The sequence below is a fragment of the Loxodonta africana genome, chromosome 16 (assembly GCF_030014295.1).
Source record: "Loxodonta africana isolate mLoxAfr1 chromosome 16, mLoxAfr1.hap2, whole genome shotgun sequence".
Lineage (NCBI taxonomy): Eukaryota > Metazoa > Chordata > Mammalia > Proboscidea > Elephantidae > Loxodonta > Loxodonta africana.
The window spans coordinates 9,493,710-9,513,717 of NC_087357.1; the positions used below are offsets into that span (position 1 = coordinate 9,493,710).

At 42.2% G+C, this 20,008-nt stretch overlaps 1 protein-coding gene across 2 annotated transcripts in view; it reads left to right on the forward strand.

Annotated features, from left to right (window-relative positions):
* ADAM12 (ADAM metallopeptidase domain 12) overlaps positions 1-20,008 on the forward strand; it is a 377,170-nt gene that overhangs the window by 13,790 nt on the left and 343,372 nt on the right. The window contains exon 1 of one of the 2 annotated variants that reach the window (XM_064269189.1): positions 14,673-14,730. The exons of the other annotated variant lie outside the window; for it this stretch is intronic. The gene's annotated coding sequence lies outside the window, so the exon portion shown is untranslated. Of the gene's footprint in view, positions 1-14,672; positions 14,731-20,008 lie in introns of those variants that run through there. 2 annotated transcript variants of the gene reach the window in all.

Here is a 20,008-nt window from a genome sequence, read left to right on the forward strand (position 1 = left end):
TATACTCAAGGCCTCTATACGCTGGGCCTCCCTGATTTCCTTGGCACTGGCAATGTTTGAATGCTCAGGCTGTGAATTTCCCTTTCATTGACAAATCCTGGTAGTTTCCTTTCCCTTCTTTCTAGTTCAGTTATGTGCATACCCTAACAATGTTATCACACTGACCTGGCAGTTGTATGTGTTTATGGTGGGAAAGTTTTCTGTCTGCATCAACCCAGCCTGTCCTTTTGTCAGAACTGGAAGTCCTCAACGTCGATTCTTTTGTTCTCTTAGCCAACTTACTTATTTGCTGCCTACTGTCATCCCAGATTTGTGCTGGGCACTGAGGATACAGTGGTGAGAAAAACAGCTCCAGACCCTCACCCCATAGCATCTAGAGTGAGTGGATTCTGAAGATGTACAGAAAATGAGCTCAACCCACCTGATGCCCTGACTTTCAGCTTCCATTACCCCAAAACCTCGGTGAGAAAAACCAGTCAGCTGCCCCCCTGCTGGCATGTTGGTGTCTGCCTTGGCAGCTGCAGGGGTGAGATGGGCTAATGATGGGGCCAGGCTGGGCTTTGGGGGTGAAGCCACCAGCTGTTTCCATCTCTCCCTGGCTGAGGCACAATGAGAACAGCTGGGAAACAAGGCTGCCATACACTCCTGGAAGCTGCTCCCATGCCAGGGGAGGTGTCACAGAAAGCCAGGCACACGAGCCTTCCAGGGATGTATACCAGGTTAGTTTCCTCTTTCACGGCTCCAATACAGAGAGCAGTTGTGTAATGGGGTAACCCGACCCCTGAAACACTCGTCTGTGTATCTTTGTAACTTTTGGAACGAATAATATGTTTCCGTATAGATTGATTTTTCCACTGATTTATCTAGAAAAATACGATGCCGGAGTCACCATGAAGCATTTGAATGGTGTCAGATTTAGTCTGTTCAATTCATCAAGTTTTACTTTCCGTTTTTTTGTATGGAGAGGCTGTTCCTTTGAGCCTAACTTAGTCACCCACAAGAGATGGGCTTAAACTTCTTCCCACAGTTGACACATATTTCAGTCTCTCCTTTTTCTTGCCTCTGCTCACCTTTGAAATGTGTTTTTCTGCCCTCTTTCTAAGTACAACTGAGGGCCAAGCCGTTGGTTACCGAGGCTCAGTAAGAAAGTGGTTCCGGGAGGGTGGCAGAAGGGATGGTATAGGATGCAGCTTGCAAGGGGCCTCCATCAAGATGACTGTTAGAAAGCACAGAAGGTCCCTAATAGAAGCTTCTGCTTCTCTTATGGGCAGAAATGACAGCAAATAATGAGATTCCTCTCACTTATCTCCCTGTTCGCTGCCCGGTGGATTTAGCGGGTTGAAAGGGCTGTGTGTTCTCACGCTGTAGTAATTAAAGGGAACTGAGAGGTGGCTGGGATGATGGCCAGCATTCTAGACTCCCGGGGAGGAGGCCTAACGTGACCTCACTATCGCTGTGACCTTGAGGGGCCCCCTGTGTCTTTCTGAACCTCATTTTTGTTATGTGTCAAAGAAGAACAAGGACATAGCCTACCACCCTGGGCATGGAGAACGTTTAATGAGGGAATGTTGGAAGTACATTATCGTTTAAGGCCCTCTCTCTTAGGCTGCACAGGGGAGCCCACGTTCCCACTGCTTTTCAGCGATCTATGTTTGCACTCAGGCCTTGGAGTGCAGGTTCTCAGAACAAAGGTCTTGGCATCCCCAGGCCCCGCCGCCTCCTGCTCTTGGTACATGGCTTTTCGGGTTAATCCCAGAGTTAAACCGAGGGACAGCAGAACCTGGGAACCCAGGGCAGCTTCCTTTCCTTTTCCCCTCACTTCAAATCTTGTATTTTAGGCTTTGTTTTTATTGATCTAGGCGTGGGGCATCTCTTTGGGAACTGGGACCATTTGCTTTGATCCTAATAATATGAACTCTTTCAGATATCGCTTATTTAAAGCAAAAAAAAAAAATGACTACTATTTTCCTTCTTCTCCACTATGTGGGACATACCGTGGGGTTGGGCAGAAGGGCCGGAGAGAGAGCGAATGATGAGGATGTCAGAGAGCCAGGCCAGGGGCGTGCGATTTCTGGCTCTCACCTTCCACTGGCTTCTTGAGAAAGGGGCTTGGGAGGAGGGCTAAGAAGCATGGCAAGGCATGTGAACTAAAAGATGCTCTTCAGAGTGTTGGGAGGGTGTTAATAAGAATCGCTGCAGAAATGGGAGCCTGTCACATATCGTGGATATAGCATATATATAGCTCGTAACGTTGGTGTTAATGACCTGTTGGAGCATGTGTGGGCAGTTAGAGGACCTGCCTCCCCTGGCCCCAAACAATGCAAATTTACAACGTGGGCATCCTGGGAACCGACGGAAAAAGTCCATTCTAAGACTGAATATTGGTGCTTTTTTCTCAGCTTACAGGGGAAAAAAAGAGCTAATGGAAAGACTAATTTTTTCCACCAGTAAAATGGTTTATCATCTCAGTCTCTCTGAAACTCTTAATTCCGCCTACCATGTCCCCTGAGTTGCAAACAGGTAAATGAATTTTCAAAAACATCCACTCTGTCTTAGTTCAGGTAACACCCAGGGACTCATGGCTACACCTGTACCCAGCGCACCTGTAGACAGCCACCTTTCCCTGTGTGCTGCTCCTCCTTTGTAGGATAGAACAAAGCAATTCGATAAAGGGTTGGCTGCTCTTGATATCTGCATGCCAGCACTGTTCCTAGAGCCCGGCACGAATCCTCTGTGAGGTAGGTGCTGCGATCACGCCCTTTCCCAGATAGAACAGCTGGGATCAGGAAGTTAACACGCAGGGCGTCATGGAGCCAGGAGCAGGTGGCCCAGCTGGGATTATGCACCTGCATTACTGCAGCAATGGGAAAGACAGAAATGGGACTTACCCTAATAAAGGCGACAGGAATGACACTGTCCACCAGTTAAGGTGGTTCTGGATTTCTGCCTTTTATTCTCTTAACTGTTCCATGTCCTCTTTTACTGCAGGGACTTCAGTGCCTGTGCTTGAGATTTCTTCCCTCCTAGCCCCTTTGTCCACCCTCAGCCCCAACACAGGGCCCAAACCCCACATCACTGCTTCAGCATACCTTGTTCCTGATCCTTGCCACCCAGCCCAGTCAGCAGAGGCCCCTGGTGAATTCTCTGAGCGCTCCCTTCTTTGTCAGAGTGCTCATCACAGCTGGCATCACCTGTTTGTCTTCCTGCTAGAATTGAAGCTTCACGTGGTGGAGACCATAGCTATCCTGTTCCCAGCTGTGTCCCCTGGGCCGACCAGTCGCAGCTGCTCAATAAATATCGGCACCCTGAGTGAAGAGTCAGTCTCACTCACGTGCTGCTTTTTCTTTTCAACACATGTGGTCCAGAAAAGCTCTACTCTTCATTTCAGTCTCCTGTCTTTGTAAGAATTTTTCATGTGAACGCATGAACATATTTGAAAAAAAGTCTTTTATAAGACCATGGGTCCTAATAGTTTGCTACAGAAAATGTCGTTAGTATCTACAAGTAATCACAAAGAAGTATTTTTAGGAAATGGTGTGAAACTCCACTTTGAATGTTAATTTTTGTATTAGGTAGAGTATGTTAGCTGATGATTGAATAAGGATCAGAAAAGGTCTCTGGTAATTCTAGCTTGTTTCTGTTATCTGCCTGAGAAGCAGAGGTGGAGGGATGGGTATGAATAACCCTGAGTGTTTGGGTTTTCTGTGGCTAGTTTCTGGTGACCTCATAATGATAAACTTCACTGTGTATTTCATGGTTTATTTTGCTCTCTTCCATTTTAAGCTTTTGGGGTGATTTTGACCCAAATAAGTAAAAATTCGGTTGGGAGGTAAAATGACTCTTTCTAAAACAGAGCTTAACTTCAGCAACTAGAAAAGAAGAAAGAGTAAGGTTACTTTGCAAAACACAAATTTTGCTTTGTTGTGTATTTCCTTAAGTTGACCTTGGTTAGTCTTTTTTTTTTTTTAGTCTTTTATTTATACTAGTGTTGGATGATTCCTGTGCCTTGGGGAAAAAGTTTCATATACAAAAGGTTAAAAATTTGTACAATAACATCAAAAATTATTATTGATAAACATAGTAATTTTAAGTATATTTCTTAAAACTGTGCCCTATTTATTTAATTTTTTTAAAGCTGTACCTTATTTATTTTTATAGTACATTTTTCTATGAGTGATTTGCCATCAGTCCTGGGTAGGAGTAGCATAAGAACTCAGCCCAGATCATGAAATCCTAAAGTAGGGTATCAAAGGAATAGTGAAATTCATGTTACTGAAGAATTTTAATATAAATAACAATTAGGTGATACAAATTGACTGTAGCTGTGGAAAAAGGCAATGGAAAAGCTCAATATCAACAGTCAGAACAAGTTCAGGGGCTGACTGCAGAACAGACCATCAATTGCTCATATGCAAGTTCAAGTTGAAGCTGAAGAAAATCAGAGCAAGTCTACAAGAGCCAAAGCACGACCTTGAGCATATTCCATCTGAATTTAGAGGCCATCTCAGGCATAGATCTGACGTGTTGAACGCTAATGGCCAAAGACCAGACTAGTTGTGGAGTGACAACAAGGACATTATACATGAAGAATGCAAGGGGTTATTGAAAAGACAAGAAAGAAAGGGAAGACCAAAATGCATGTCAGAAGAGAGCCTGAAAGTTGTTCTTGAATGTCGAGCAGCCAAAGCAAACGAAAGAAATGATGAAGTAAGAAAGCCAACCAGAAGATTTCAAAGGGCAGCTCGAGAAGGCACAGTAAAGTATTACAGTGACATGTACAAGGACCTGGAGTTAGAAAACCAAAAGGAAAGAGCATGCTCAGCATTTTTCAAGCTGGAAGAGCTGAAGAGAAAATTCAAGCCTCGAGTTACAATATTGATTCTATGGGAAAAATATTAAATAATGTAAAAAAAAAAAAAAACCAAACCCAGTGCCATCGAGTCGATTCTGACTCATAGCGACCCTAAAGCCCTGGTGGCGTAGTGGTTAAGTGCTACGGCTGCTAACCAGAGGGTCGGCAGTTCAAATCCGCCAGGTGTTCCTCGGAAACTCTATGGGGCAGTTCTACTCTGTCCTGTAGGGTCGCTATGAGATTAAATTAAATTAATGTAGGAAGCATCAAAAGAAGATGGAAGGAATACACAGAGTCACTATACCAAAAAGGATCAATCAACATTCAACCATTTCAGGAGGTAGCATGTGGTCAGGAACCGATGGTACTGAAGGAAGAGGTTCAAGCCGCACTGAAGGCATTGGTGAAAAACAAGGCTCCAGGAATTGACAGAATACCAAATGAGATGTTTCAAAAAACGGATGCAGCACTGGAAGCACTCACTCCTCTCTGCCAAGAAATTTGGAAGACAGCTACCTGGCCAACTGACTGGAAGAGATCCATATTTATGCCTGTTCCCAAGAAAGGTCATCCAACCAGATGTGGAAATCGTCACACAATTTCATTAATATCACATGCAAGTAAAATTTTGCTGAAGATCATTGAAAAGTGGCTGCAGCAGTATATCAACAGGGAACTGCCAGAAATTCAGGCCGGATTCAGAAGAGGATGTGGAACCAGGGATATCATTGCTGATGTCAGATGGATCCTGGCTGAAAGCAGAGAATACCAGAAAGATGTTTACTTGTGTTTTATTGACTATGCAAAGGCATTCGATTGTGTGGATCATAACAAATTATGGATAACATTTTGAAGAATGGGAATTCCAGACTACTTAATTGTGCTCATGAGGAACCTGTACATAGACCAAGAGGCAGTCGTTCAAACAGAACAAGGGAATACTGCATGGTGTAAAGTCAGGAAGGGTGTGCGCCAGGGTTGTATCCTTTCACCATACCTATCAAATCTGTATGCTGAGCAAATAATTCGAGAAACTGGACTATTTGAAGAAGAATGCACATCAGGGTTGGGGGAAGACTCATTAGCAACCTGTTACACATATGACATGACCTTGCTTGTTGAAAGTCAAGAGGACCTGAAGCACTTACTGATGAAAATCAAAGACTATATAGCCTTCAGTGGGTTACACATTGACATAAAACAAAAATACTCACAACTGGACCGATAAGCAACATCACAATAAATGGAGCAAAGATTGAAGTTGTCAAGGATTTCATTTTACTTGGATCCACAATCAACACCCATGGAAACAGCAGTCAAGAAACCAAAAGACGCATTGCATTGGGCAAATCTGCTGCAAGACCTCTTTAAAGTCTTAAAAAGCAAAGATGTCACCTTGAAGACTCAGGTGCGCCTGACCCAAGACATGGTGTTCTCAATCGCCTCATATGCATGCGAATGCTGGACAAGGAATAAGGAAGGCTAAAGAAGAGAGGGAGAGGAGGGTTTTTAATTATAGATTCAATTTCTTCAATAGATAAAAGGCCCTACAGATATTTATGATTCTTAATGTCAGTTTTGGTAATTTGTCTTTCAAAGAATATGCGCATTTCATCAAATTAACAAATTTATTGGCATAAAATTGTTTATAATATCTCCTTATTATCATTTTAAAGTCCATACTACCTGTAATGATATTGTCCTCTTTAAATTGGTAAATTAGTTATTCTCATGTTTTTCTTCCATCTGCCTAGAAATTTAACAATTTTATGTTTTTCAAGAACCAAAATTTGATTTCAAAAGTTTTCTCTTTTGTTTTCTATTTTATGGATTTCTGCTATTATTTTTATTATCACCTTCCTTCTACTTAGTCTTTGTTCCGTTCTTTTTTCCAAATTCTTGTGGTAGGCATTTAGATTATTGATCTAACGCCTTTTCAAGTATAAGCGTTTAGAAATATAAATACCTTTGTAAGCACTGCTTTAGCTGCGTATCACAAAATTTTATGTGCTGTATTTTTGTAATCATTCAATTCTATTACGTTTTTAAATTTCTGTTGCAATTTTTTGACCCATGGGTTATTTAGAAGTGCATTGCTTAATTTTCATGTAGTTGGGCATTTTTTAGATACCTTTTTGTTATTAATTTCGAATTCATTTTCTTATAATGAGAGAATGTATTCTTCATGTTCCTGCTCCTTTTACATTTACTGATACCTGTTTTATGGCCCAGCTTATAATCTATAATGGTGACCAGTCCATGAATGCTTGAAAGGAACGTATATACCACAGATGGGAGCTATGTGTTCCATAAAAAAAAAAAAAAAAAAATTTTTTTTTTTAAGGCTATGTTAAATTAATTGATGATATTATCAAATCTTCTGTAAGCTTACTGATCTTTTTTGTTTGCCGCCTCTATCAATTACTGGTAGAGGAGTAGTAAAACCGTTAACTGTTGTTGTTAGGTGCTGTCGAGTAGGTTCCGACTCATAGCGACCCTGTGCACAACAGAATGAAACACTGCCCGGTCTTGTGTCATCCTTACAGTCGTTGTGCTTGAGCCCATTGTTGTAGCCAGTGTGTCAGTCCACCTCGTTGAGGATCTTCCTCTTTTCTGCTGACCCTGTACTCTGCCAAGCATGATGTCCTTCTCCAGGGACTGACCCCTCCTGACAACATGTCCAGCGTATGTAAGATGCAGTCTCGCCATCCTTGCTTCTAAGGAGCATTCTGGCTGTACTTCTAAGACAGATTTGTTCGTTTTTTGCCGGTTCCTGGTATATTCAATATGCTTCACCAACACCACAATTCAAAGGCATCAATTCCTCTTCCGTCTTCTTTATTCATCGTCCAGCTTTCACATACATATAATGTGATTGAAAATACCATGGCTTGGGTCAGGCGCACCTTAGTCTTCAAGGTGACATCTTTGCTCTTCAACACTTTAAAGAGGTCCTTTGCAGCAGATTTACCCAATGCAGTGCGTCTCTTGATTTCATGACTGCTGCTTCCATGGCTGTTGATTGTGGATCCAAGTAAAATGAAATCCTTGACAACTTCACTCTTTTCTCCGTTTATCATGATGTTGCTCATTGGTCCAGTTGTGAGGATTTTTGTTTTCTTTATGTTGAGGTGCAATCCATACTGAAGGCTGTGGTCTTTGATCTTCATTACTAAGTGCTTCAAGTCCTCTTCACTTTCAGCAAGCAAGGTTGTGTCATCTCCTTAACGCAAGTTGTTAACAAGTCTTCCTCCAATCCTGATGCCCCATTCTTCTTCATATAGTCCAGCTTAACTAGAGTTTTTAATTCAGCTATTTCTCCTTTCATTTCTTTAGTTTTCTTCATTCTGTGTCTTCTTGATGAATTGACCCTTTTTATCATGAAATCTCTTCTTTATCTCTGGAAATAATAGTTGTCTTGAAGCCTAGTTTAACTTATATTTGTATAGCCACCCCAGCTTTCCTATGCTTAGTGCATGTGCATGGAATATCATTTTCATTTTTTTTTTTTTTACTTTCAACTTCTCTGTGCACTTATGCTTAAAGTGTATTTCTTATAAACAGTATATAGTTCTAGTCCATTCTTATGGTCTCTGCCTTTTAATTGGAATATTTAATCCAATTACATTGAATTTAATTATTCATGGAGAGGTAAGTCCTTTATCTTGATATTTCTTTTTTATTTTCCCAATATGATTTTGTTCTTTTCCTGTTTTCATTTGGATTTGAGTAGTTTTAGTACTCCGTTTTTTTTTTGCACTGTACTTCTATAAAGGTGAGCCCTGGTGGCACAGTGGTTAAGAGCTCGTCTGCTAACAAAAAGGTCAGCAGTTCAAATCCACCAGCTGTTCCTTGGAAACCCTATGGGGTAGGTCTACCCTGTCCTACAGGGCTGCTATGAGTCAGAATCGACTCGATGGCAACGGGTATATAAAGAATATGTATCTTGAACTTACCATGTTGTTGCAGGAGTCGTAGAAAGAACGTGTCCTGCTATGAGTTCCAGAAAGGCTTCATGAAGGGGGTGTGGTACCAGTGTTTCCATCCAGTGGCTTTGTACTCTGTTTTTCTTATATTTAAATCATTGATTTCATCCAGCATTTATTTTGACACAAAGAGTGAGAATAGGAATCCATTAAAAAAAAAAATGGCTACCCAGTTGTGACCACTATTTTATTTCAATTCATTTGAAGTGCTCCTGGGAAATGAGCTCCTTTATATGGCCTTTTGCCTTCGTTCTTTGGAAAAACAGCTTGAGAGATTTTTCCCCTAAGCCCTAGTTTTCCACTCCAGAGGATTTGCTACTTTTGCCGGGTTCATTGACATTTTCTGGGTAAGTTGTAAACAGCTCAACTTCTTGCCTGGCCCTGGGCTGCAGCCTGCCCTGTGATTGGTATGCAACTTGCAGAAATTGGTTGATAGACTATGTAAATGAGGTTACTATAGCATACTATGCAAATGAAGTGCCTGTGGCCTACTGAGAAAGGATTGGTCAGTTTGTTGCCCCCTGCTGGGAGGGGCCATGGCTTGAAATTGACAAGGAGTTGTGTATATATGGAGCCAGCCGCACAGAGGTTTTTGAGACGCACAGAAGCAGGAAGAGAAGCACAGAAAGAAGCAGAAGGAAGAAGGAGAAGAAGCAAGGAACCTCCTGAAAAAGAGCTGTAACACTGAAGACAGTGAGAGGCCCAGAGGAGGTCCAGTGGCACAGTCTGGTGGTGACAAACGGCAGGGCCAAGCAGAGCTTGTCCTGAGGGGGCTGAGAAAAGGCCTTCGTGGCCAAGAGGAGCCGAGAGAGCTGACCTGCACTAAAGAAGGGAGACTTTGCCTACGTGCTTCCTGATCCTAATCCCAAGTTGTAGGCTGTTGATCCAGAGTTGTAAACTGTTGCTTCCTTAATGAACTACTTAACTGTAGGTACGGTCTGTGAGTTCTGGGTGGCCAGTAATGGATTATTAAACCCAGAAGAGAAATAGAGGGTGCCATGGGAGGGACAGCTGGTGCCAAAATTGGAAAAAAAGTTGGGGGTGGGAGGTATGTCTAACCTCCATGTCACGGGAATCAGCTTTAAGGGTCATTATCCCCCTAAAGTTAGACAGGTTCTGACGCTACTACTCCACCTGCCATTTTACAGCTGCCTTTATCGTATCCTCAATTGTCATATATTTGGGTTAATTTCTTCACTTTTCATTTGCTTCTATTGATATGTTTATCCATGTACTCATACTGAATGCTTCATTATTGCTACTTGATAATTTTTAATGTCTGGTGTATCTAGACCCTCTACACTACTCTTTCAGGATCTTCCTGTACTTTCTCATTGGTTGTCCATATAAACTTTAGATGCTAAAAAAAAATCACAATCAGTGTGAACATGGTCACATTAAAATTGTAGGTTAATTCAGAGAGGAATAAGTGCCTTCTAAAATTTGTGCTGTATGTTGCAATTTGTCTTCCAGAAAACTGTGTTAATTTATCTTCCTCCCAGTCCATTTCTTGAATTATTTTTTTCTCTTTTGCTTATTGACAATTTATGATTCTTTTCTTTTTGAATTGCTAGCTTATATCTTTTGATCAGTTTGCTGTTGAGGTATTTGTCTTCCCTTATTGATTAGTTAAGAGCTATTTATACATTATGGCACTAAGCTGTTGTGAGCCATATTTTTGGATGAGCAGCATTACCATCCCTTTCTTACTAAGTAATTTTTTGGTGTTTTTTCTGTCCTAGCTATTTTTCATTACTTATCATTATAAATGGGATTTTCTAGTCTCAGTTTTACTTTTCTTATATCACTTTATATATATACATTCTGGGACTACCCTGTTTATTAAAATATCTTGCTGGTTATAGGAGATTTTCAGTTGATTCACTTGGGTTTCCTAGGTAGCTAATCATATCACCTGTAAGTAGTTTATCTTTTCTAACATTTATTTCCCTGAATTCTATTTATTGCTTTCTTGCTGTGTCTAAAACATAAAGGCCAGCTTTGAAAACTTGTACAAAAAGCAGAAATCCCCCTTGTTTTGGTCCTTAATGTGAAGGCCTTGGTGTTTCACCATTGATTGTAGTATCGACTGTTGATTTAAGATGCAAGCTCATTATTTTAAGGAAATATTTATTTCTGTTTTTTGAATAGTTTTTTTTTTTTTTAAATCAGTATTGGATATTGAATTTTATCAACTGCCTTGTAGGTACTTACTGAAGCACTGTCTTCTTTTCCTGTATCTCTCTTAATCCTGTGACCTACTTATATAGTTATTCATTGACTTATTGATATAATTATTCATTGATGGATTTCCGCAAATCAAAATACCATTACATGTTTGAGATAAATCTAACTCTGTCAAGGTATATCATGTTTTTAATGTGCTGTTTCATTTTCTTGTTTTAATTACGAGCTTTTGTGTCTATGTAAGAAGGCAAAGTGGTCTTGTATCATTTGTTGACATAATCCAGTAGCCAGTTGCCATTGAGTCCACTCCGACTCTTGGTGACCCCGTGTGTGTCAGAGTAGAACGCCATGTGTGCACCATAGGGTTTTTTCAATGGCTGATTTTTCAGAAGTAGTTTTTTTAGACCTCTAGGCCTTTCTTCCCAGGTACGTATGGGTGAACTCAAACCTCCAACCATTCAGTTAGCACCTGAGCATGTTAACCATCTGTACCAGCCAGGGACTCCTGTTTGACATAATACTGCCTAATACACCAGCCCCAAACTCAGTGGCTTAAAACAGTAAGCATTGCTTTAGCTTCTGAGTCTGAAAACATTTCTTTCAGCTGGGTGGTCTGGCCTTGGCCAGGCTTGTGCACACATTTGTGGGTCCACTGACGATTGATGGGTGACTTGGCTCCACCCCACACATCTCTCCCATCCCTCCAGCAGGCAGCCAGGCATGTTCTTGGGGAGAAAGCATAGGGGCAAGAACAAACAAGCCCTGATATGCATGGAGCCCGTATCGGCTTGGGTCTCATCAGCTAGTATTCCATTAACATGTCAGGTCCCAACTCCCTCCCCCCGCCCAAAAAAAAAACCATTGCTATTGAGTTGATTCTGACTCAGCAACTCTATAGGACAGAGTAGAACTGCCCCATAGGGTTTCTGGGGAGCGACTGGTGGATTCAGACTGCCAACCTTTTGGTTGGCAGCCAAGTTCTTAGCTAGTTCCAAAGTGAGGGATGAAACATTAGGAGCATTCTAGCAATCTACCATGGAGTGAGTCCCTGAGTGGTGCAGGTGGTTAAGTGCTTGACTACTAACTAGAAGCTTGGCAGTTCAAACCTACCCTGAAGTTCTTTTGTCCTGCCTTTGACTGATATTGGTATCAATGTTATTTTTGTAAAGTGAATGTAAGCTTTTGATTTGTGTGTATCTGCATTTTGGAAGAGTGAAAATAATACATAAATAACCTGTCCTTTTGGGGTTTAAAAACTCTCCCTTAAAATTATCTGGGCCCACTATCTTTATGAAACATAAATCTCTTGCAGATTTTTCAACTTCTTAACATGGTCGTTGGTTTTTCTGTTTCTTATTGAGTCAAAGGGTCAGGGAGCTGATGGCCTGGCACACTGCATTGGGCCAAGAGGGGTAGACTCTGGGCCACAAGGCCACGGGGGCTGCAGTCCTAGAGGGCCACTGTGCCGTGGTCCTGCTCAGCTCCAAAGCCTGTTCCCTGTCACCTTCTTCTAACTTCAGTGACTTATTTGACAGACTTGCGGTGTAGTATTCCAGATGGTGAGAGGTTAGCATGAACCGACGTGAGGATGCAGACGCAGGTGGAAGGGAAAGAGGAGAGAGCCTTGGGTGGTGGGATTGGCTGATAGTTGAGACCTCAGTGACTGCGGACCTGATGCAGCTGCAGCTACGTAAAGCCCTGGGTTTGAGCCCATCCTCTTTCACCTGAAATGGCATGAGCTTGGGTGACAGGAGCTTCCTGGAGTGGAGGTGATGACATGGACTGTGACCCCCAGGGCCCGAAGGCCCAGACCCCACTCCTCTCAGTGCAAAGTGAGCTTCGTAAAGCTCTTGGCCTCCCCCACCCCCACCCTATTTCCACCCCATTTCTGCCCTAGCCCTTGGTAGAATGGGGTGGTGAGACCTACCTCAGCATTCTGGGGCTGGGTGAGATGACATAGGTGGGAAGCACTTTGTAAACCGTAAAGTGCCTGACAACTGGGAGACATCCAACCTTACAACCTGCATGGGCATACATGTACACACACATTACTACACAAAGTCCTTCAAGAAATGAACAGAGACGAGGCTGAGACAGGGAATCCCTGGGGTAGTGGTGACGACGTGGATCAAGGCAGAGGGCTCTCGTTGTGGGTGCAAACAACTAGGTGGCTGCCACCATTCCTTGAGCTGACACCCTCTCTCCCTGTCTTGGAGTCTGCCCTTGACTCCCCTCAGGCCGTGACCAACTCTGTGTGTGGGGTGTATTTTCAAGAGGAGAGTTCTCTCTCCATGTGGCTTTGATTTTGGCTGACACTGTCCAGTTGAAACCTAAAAATTGTATTATTTCCACAAAAAATTGATGTGATAGCTTCTTTGCTCCTCACCCAGCCCTTCTCGTACAAAGTGATCTTTAGGGCACGCTGGAAGAGTTGGTAGAATGGACATTTGTGCCAGCATGACCTTGCTTTCTCTTAGTTGTTTTCATGTTTCCACTTGCTACTTGGGAACAGGGAGGGTATTGAAATATTTTCAAGAAGACCGTGGGCCAGTCAGTGGCAAACACCATCTCTTTTCTCATAGACTGAAGCTCTGTCCACGTGTTATCAGAGAGTTGGAGGAAAAATGAAAAAGAACAGAAGTCTAAAATACGTGGTTCTTTGACACCAAAGACAAAATCTCTCAGTATTTTTCTGTTTTCATCTGAAAATCCATCTTGTGGGGAAATGACGGGGAAGGTGAGCTTAGCTTCCCTGTGCATGGTTGCATTCGGCAAAATCCATCGTGCTAACTTTTTCTACCTGTGAATACCAAACATAATAATCAGTGTTTGCATTGTTGTAGATTTGATGTCCAAATGGTGTTCCAAAATGGGGGCGAGATTCAGAATTGTTGAGGAAGTAAAGAACTCTTAAAAAAAAATTAAAATGTGAGTTACCACCCTTGATGATTTCCTTCTAAAGTCAGCTTGAGACAGGAGCTTCCTCTTTGTACAGGAATCATACAGATATTTGGCTTCAATAGATGTATTTGGATTCTTGTCCCTTATCATGTAACAACTGTATACTAAAACAGGCATCCCTGCCAGCGGTCCCCTCGTAAACTTAGCTTTCTTTAACATATTTAAAAAGCAAATAATTTTGGTATTGTGGTCTGCTGCAGACATCATTTGTAGTTAAGCCAGGATATTATTTGAGAGCTGCAAAGCTCTCTAGGTTTTACATCTGTATATGAACCATGTGTTAGAAAGATATAAATTCAGTTTTGAAATATTTGTTAGACTGCTTTTGGCTTTCAATCCGTGCCAAACATATGCTCCAGTGACGGATGGACTCGTGGGGATCCCAGAATGAAGCACTTTCTCGTGTGTGGACTTTGTCTTCCAGCCGTTGTTATAGAAGCTGGGAGATTAAGAGGATCTGGTTGCTTAAGAGGTGTGTTCTCCAGTGAGCGCAAAACCCATTCCCCCCCCTTCAAATATGCCGGTAGGTTATTTGGTCTCAAATTGTGTGCCATAGAAAATACTGTCGTACGCTCTGAATTGATAGAGAATAATTACACTTAAGGCATTCTTAGGTTAACTTCAAATTTTGAAACTACAACTTTTTCTTAAGAATTTATTGTATTTTTTTGGCTTTGCAGGCCTGTGGACTGTTCAAAGAAGAAGCCTGGATCAAGGGTTGCCAGATAAAATACAGACTCCCAGGTAAATCTGAATTTCAGATAAATGATAATTTTTTTTCTATAAATATATCCCCAGTATTACATACTTATACTAATACTAAGAAAAAAAAAATTCATTGTTTATCTGAAATTCAGACTTACCTGGGAGTCCTATATTTTAATTAGCTAAACCTGGCACCCCTCTCTGAATCCCAAATTATCGTTTGGGAAGTTATCATTAACAGTGACTGTCAAAGAAAATTCCTCAGTGACGGAGGCTTTGCAAGTTTGACAGTCCCTGTGGGGTTAGGATGGAAGAAGCGTCAGTCCAGCCCTTCGGAAGAATAAAAACGAACGTTCTGTTAGAACAGAGGCAAAAACCTGGCTTGGATCACATCAACTACACTTCTGATTTGACGCGGTTCAATACCTGTCTTCTCCTCATGTACATCTATTGCCTCACATTTTCCCTCCTTGCTGTTGGTTTTGGTGTCGGTGTAAGCAAAGCTGGGGTATCAGCTTGAGATTCTTTGCTCTCCTTCCAAGTGCAATGACCCAACCCTCCCTGTACAAAGCCTGGGCCATCTCAACAGCAGTGATGTTTTTAGCCCTTCTCCAATTGCTCTTACAGGTGCTTACCTTTCAGTCTTGTTGACTAGACTTTATCCTCTCTGAGGGCAGAACCAGGTCTTATTTAAGGAAATAACACAGCAGAGCGCTTGGCAGGAAATCAATACTCAGAAAGTGTTTCAATTTAAATGGTGGTTTGAGAGTCAACTACACTGTGAGTGAATAAGCATTTGAGAGCTGGTCTTCAAGCACCCACCGGGTCTGTAGAAAAATTAAATCATCAGCCCCTGCACACTCACTTCTGGTGTTCAGCTGTGCTCCTGCTGGGCTTTCATTCCCTCTTGGTCAGCATGGCAGGTGCCTACTCTTGAGGACAGCAAGAAATATCAGGCCACCAGGAGGACAGTTTCTATTACAGTCCCTTCAGTTCTCTGTTCTGATTTTAATTTAGCTTCTCAAGGAAGCTTTCCTGCTGGGAAGGTAATGAGCAAAATGTTTGAGATGCGGATTCGGGTTGGCTTGGCAGTTCTTTTCCATTAAAAATAAGTAAATTGGAATTCTGGCTTATAAATAAGGCTTTTGTGGGCTTGCTTTGTGTGTATCAACCTGCAAGGGACCCTGCGTTGCTGGGCAACTTAAAAATAATCACCCAGCTGAACCTCTAAGATAAGACCCAAGCCCCAAGTCCCCACCATGTCATTGTGACCACAACAAAGCCACGTACACAGTGAATTTGTTTAATAATTGTTGGTTGGACAAATATTTGCCAGCACCTGAGGCTCTAGCAGTGCATTTGACACAGTCCTGACTATCTAGTCCCCTGTTTTGGAATAGGGAGGGGTGAATATGGACAAACGGATAAATAAAACAAGTTCAGATGCTATGCAGAGCTATGAGAGGAACAAAATAGAAAGATGCACTCCAGAGAAACTGGGGTTGAGAGTAAGGAAGCTTAATGACACGGCCTCTCTGAGGTGGTCACATTTCAGCAGAGACCTGAATGGTATGATCTGTGGGCTGTGAGAAGGTTTGAGAGTAGAACCTTCTCAGCCAAGGAAGCAGCAGATGCTAAGGACACGAGGTAGGACAGAGAATGTAGGTCAGAAGGGCAGGCAGTGTGGCTGCAGCAGAGTGAGCAAGATGACGCCGTCAGATGAAGTTCAGACCTTGTTGGACTCAGGAAGAGGTCCTGGCCAGAGTGATTATTTATCATGTAGTGCAGCTGAGAGTATGGATCCTAGAAGTTGGCTGAGCTGGTCTCCCAACCTCATGATTTGTGTGACACTGGACAAATAGCTTAACTTCTCTGTACTTCAGTTCTTCATCTGTTGTTGTTGTTAGGTGCTATCAAGTCAATCCAACTCATAGAAACCCCATGTGATAGAGTAGAACTGGCCCATAGGGTTTCCTAGGCTGTAATCTTCACAGGATCAGCTCATCTCCCCTGGAGATGCTGGGCGAGTTTGAACCAGCAACCTTTGGGTTAGCAGCTAACCACTTCACTGTTGCACCGCCAGGGCTCATGCCTCATCTGTTAAATGGGGATAAATATCAAAGGGCTGTTGTTAGGTGTAAGCAAGTTACACTCGTAAAGGGTTATAATGGGGCTTGATGCATAGTAATTACTCAATTTGTGTTCACCATCGTAGAAATAAATGCTTATTCATCGTGTATTTTATGCTTAGCACTTCACTTGGGTCCTATGCATAGCTCTCATTCTTTTCCAGACTTCCTACAACTCATCATCAGGTAGGGAATGTTTCCAATGTGAATTAGATTTACTCTGCTTGAAGGCCCTGGAATGGCTTCCTATTGCACTCAAGACTAATATCCAAACTCTGCCTTGGAAGATCTGCCACAGTGTGGAGCCTGTCTACCTCCTGTACTTCTGCCCACACCACTCTCCCGTTCCCTAGCTCTTCCCATTTTAGCCATGCTGATGGCCTTTCTGTTGCTAGAACTCACCAACTTCTTCACTGCTCTAGGGCATTTACATTGATGTTCTCTTGCTGGGAACCCCTACCTTAGAGATTTGTTTTTATCAGACGTCCCTCTCTTTTAAGATGATGGGAAGAAGGAAGAATTAGAAGGCTTTTAGAAAACAAAAGGGAGCAAAAGCAAAGCACAAAATACTCCGTCGGAGTTGTGACTTGAAAAAATGAGAAGAGAACAGCGTTGAAGAAGACAGCAGCCATGTGACCTAAGGAGCTGAGGTAGAAGAGTGGTGGTGTTGACGTGTGAGATGGAAAATACATTTTCGGATTTTAGGTGAGGGATGGAGATGAAACCTTTGATTTTAAACATGTTGAGTCTGAGGTCGTGATGGGCGCATGACATTGAAATGAAAATGTCCCATAGATACGGGAACATGGTCTGTGATTGGGGGAATGATCAGATGGAAAAACATTGACTTGGGCCACCTTAGATTAAAAATTAATGAGTCCTTTGAGAGATGGTAGGGGTAGAGAGTAAGGAGCCCTGGTAGCACAGTGGTTAAGTGCTTGACTGCTAACCAAAAGGTCAGCAGTTTGAACCCACAGCTGCTCTGTGAGAGAAAGATATGGCAGTCTGCTTCCATAAAGATTACAGCCAAGGGCACCCTCTGGGCAGTTCTCCTGTGTCCTATAGGGTTGCTATGAGTCAGAATCGGCAAGGGTAGGAAGGAAGATGGCCAGGATCTGAGATGGGGGATCGTCAATGGAAGGAAGTTGGAGAAAGAAGAGTGAGTGGACAAAGGCAGAGTGGTCAGAGAAGTGGAAGAAAACCAGATTTAAGAGCTGCCAAAGTGAGTGTGTATTTCAGATCACGGTCAGCGATACCAGAGGCCACAGCAAGTATATAGAGAGGGCTGGTCAGGGGGATCAGGTCCTCGGCGTAGAGGCACAATTACTTTGTTGTTGTTTAATTCCTTTTAATAGGTTTACAATAGTGAATGGAATGATTTGGTTTCCATTGTTATTCCTGTTGCTGTCAACTTCCAAAAACTGTTCCTAGGGTATAGATTTCATATAATTAGTTCCCTTTTCTCTTCTACGTCATTTTTTTTTTTTTTTTTTTGGCAAAGAAAACATTGCAGAATTCTCCCTCCCCTCCTCCAAAAGTATTAAAAATGAATTTCTGTAGCATGTCTTTACAAGATCAATGCATTAGATATGCAAGGGGCTTGGATTTTGCCCTTAATTCTGCCATTTATTTATGGGGCAACTTTAGGAAAATACCCATGTTCATCTGTAGTTCAGGTTCACCGTTCGTGAAATGGGATCCTTATTAGCTTCCAAAAACCAGCAAATGGGTAGAAAAATATCAGTGAATGTGGTAAATGATTTTGCTCCCCACTTTGGGCATAAAAAGTTGTGCTTACGTGCAGTAAAGACAACTTGTGCTTGGGGTATGAGTCCATTTGGAACGATTATGTGAAGCTATAACTAGCTTTCTTTGAATTTTGAAACGACATGTAAAACAACTTTTCAGAATTGTAATTGACCCATAGGATTTGATTGGTCTTATTTCCAAATAGGCTCTGCCCTCTAGCTTGCCCAAGGGTGAGTATCTCTGATGCCAGCAAAGCTGGTTAGAAAGTAATCCTTTCAATGAGTTGGTTTGTCATCATGAGTCCAAATGATTGATTTTTTTAAAGTTTATTTTTCTCATTATGAAAGTAGGATGTGCTGATTATAGGAAAATCAGAAATGCTTAGCAATATAAAGAGGAAAAACATAACTTCATAGCCCCAACACTCAAAGAAAACAGGCAAGAACATTTTTCTGTTTTTTTTTTTTTTTCCCAAACTGATTTGAACAAAAAAACTAAACTGAATGGCGTCCACATACATTTTTGCATTCATGATCTCACTTGATCTTCTTGCTAGCCCTTTGTGGCAGACGGTGGTTCATGGCCTTGTTCAACACGAAAAGAATCTGAGTATCGAGGAACGCAGATAGCTTTCCCACGGTCATACATACATAGCATGCGTTAGATGCAGGGCGTGTCTTCTGATCCAAAATTCGACGTCTGCTTCCCTGCTACCAGGCTGCACCTTGGTAATTTCGCCTGCCAGCGTGGGTAGCTTCAGTCTTAGATTCTGAGAGGATCTGGATTCTCTTTCAGCACCCTTTTATCAATGTCTTTGTGTGACAGTCACTGGGTGTCACCTTCCCAGACCAAGTGGCAGATCCTCCTTCCCATCCCTGCACTATCCCAGAGCCCTGTAGCCAATAATCCAACAATGGTAAGGTTTTATCTCAACTTGTTTCTGTTCTCTAGAGCACTCTGGAGTATTTAACAGGCCTTTAAATACTTAAGGATAAACTCTTTTACGTGTCAGCCTTCTTATACTCAAGGACACCTTGTTAATTAGCTACTCTGTGCTCTTAGATTGCCTGCAGTTACTGCATCTTTTCTTCTGCCTGAATAAAGAGCAGTGTTGGAAGAGCAATCCTATAGTGTTCATTCTTTGGAGGTCACTGGCAAGCACTCCAGTTTGCTGGTATTTGGAGCCTTCAGTGATAACCAGTGTCTTAGTTATCTAGTGCTGCTGAAACAGAAGTAGTATGAGTGGATGACTTCAACAAACAGAAGGTTATTCTCTCACTCTCTAGTGGAATAGGTGTCTGAATTGAGGGCGCCCGTTCCATGCGAAGGCTTTCTTTTTCTACTGGCTTTGGGGGAAGGTCCTTGTCATCAGTCTTCCCTTGGACTAGGAGCTTTTCAGAGCAGGGACCTCCAAGTCTAAAGGATGCATGCTCTTGGCT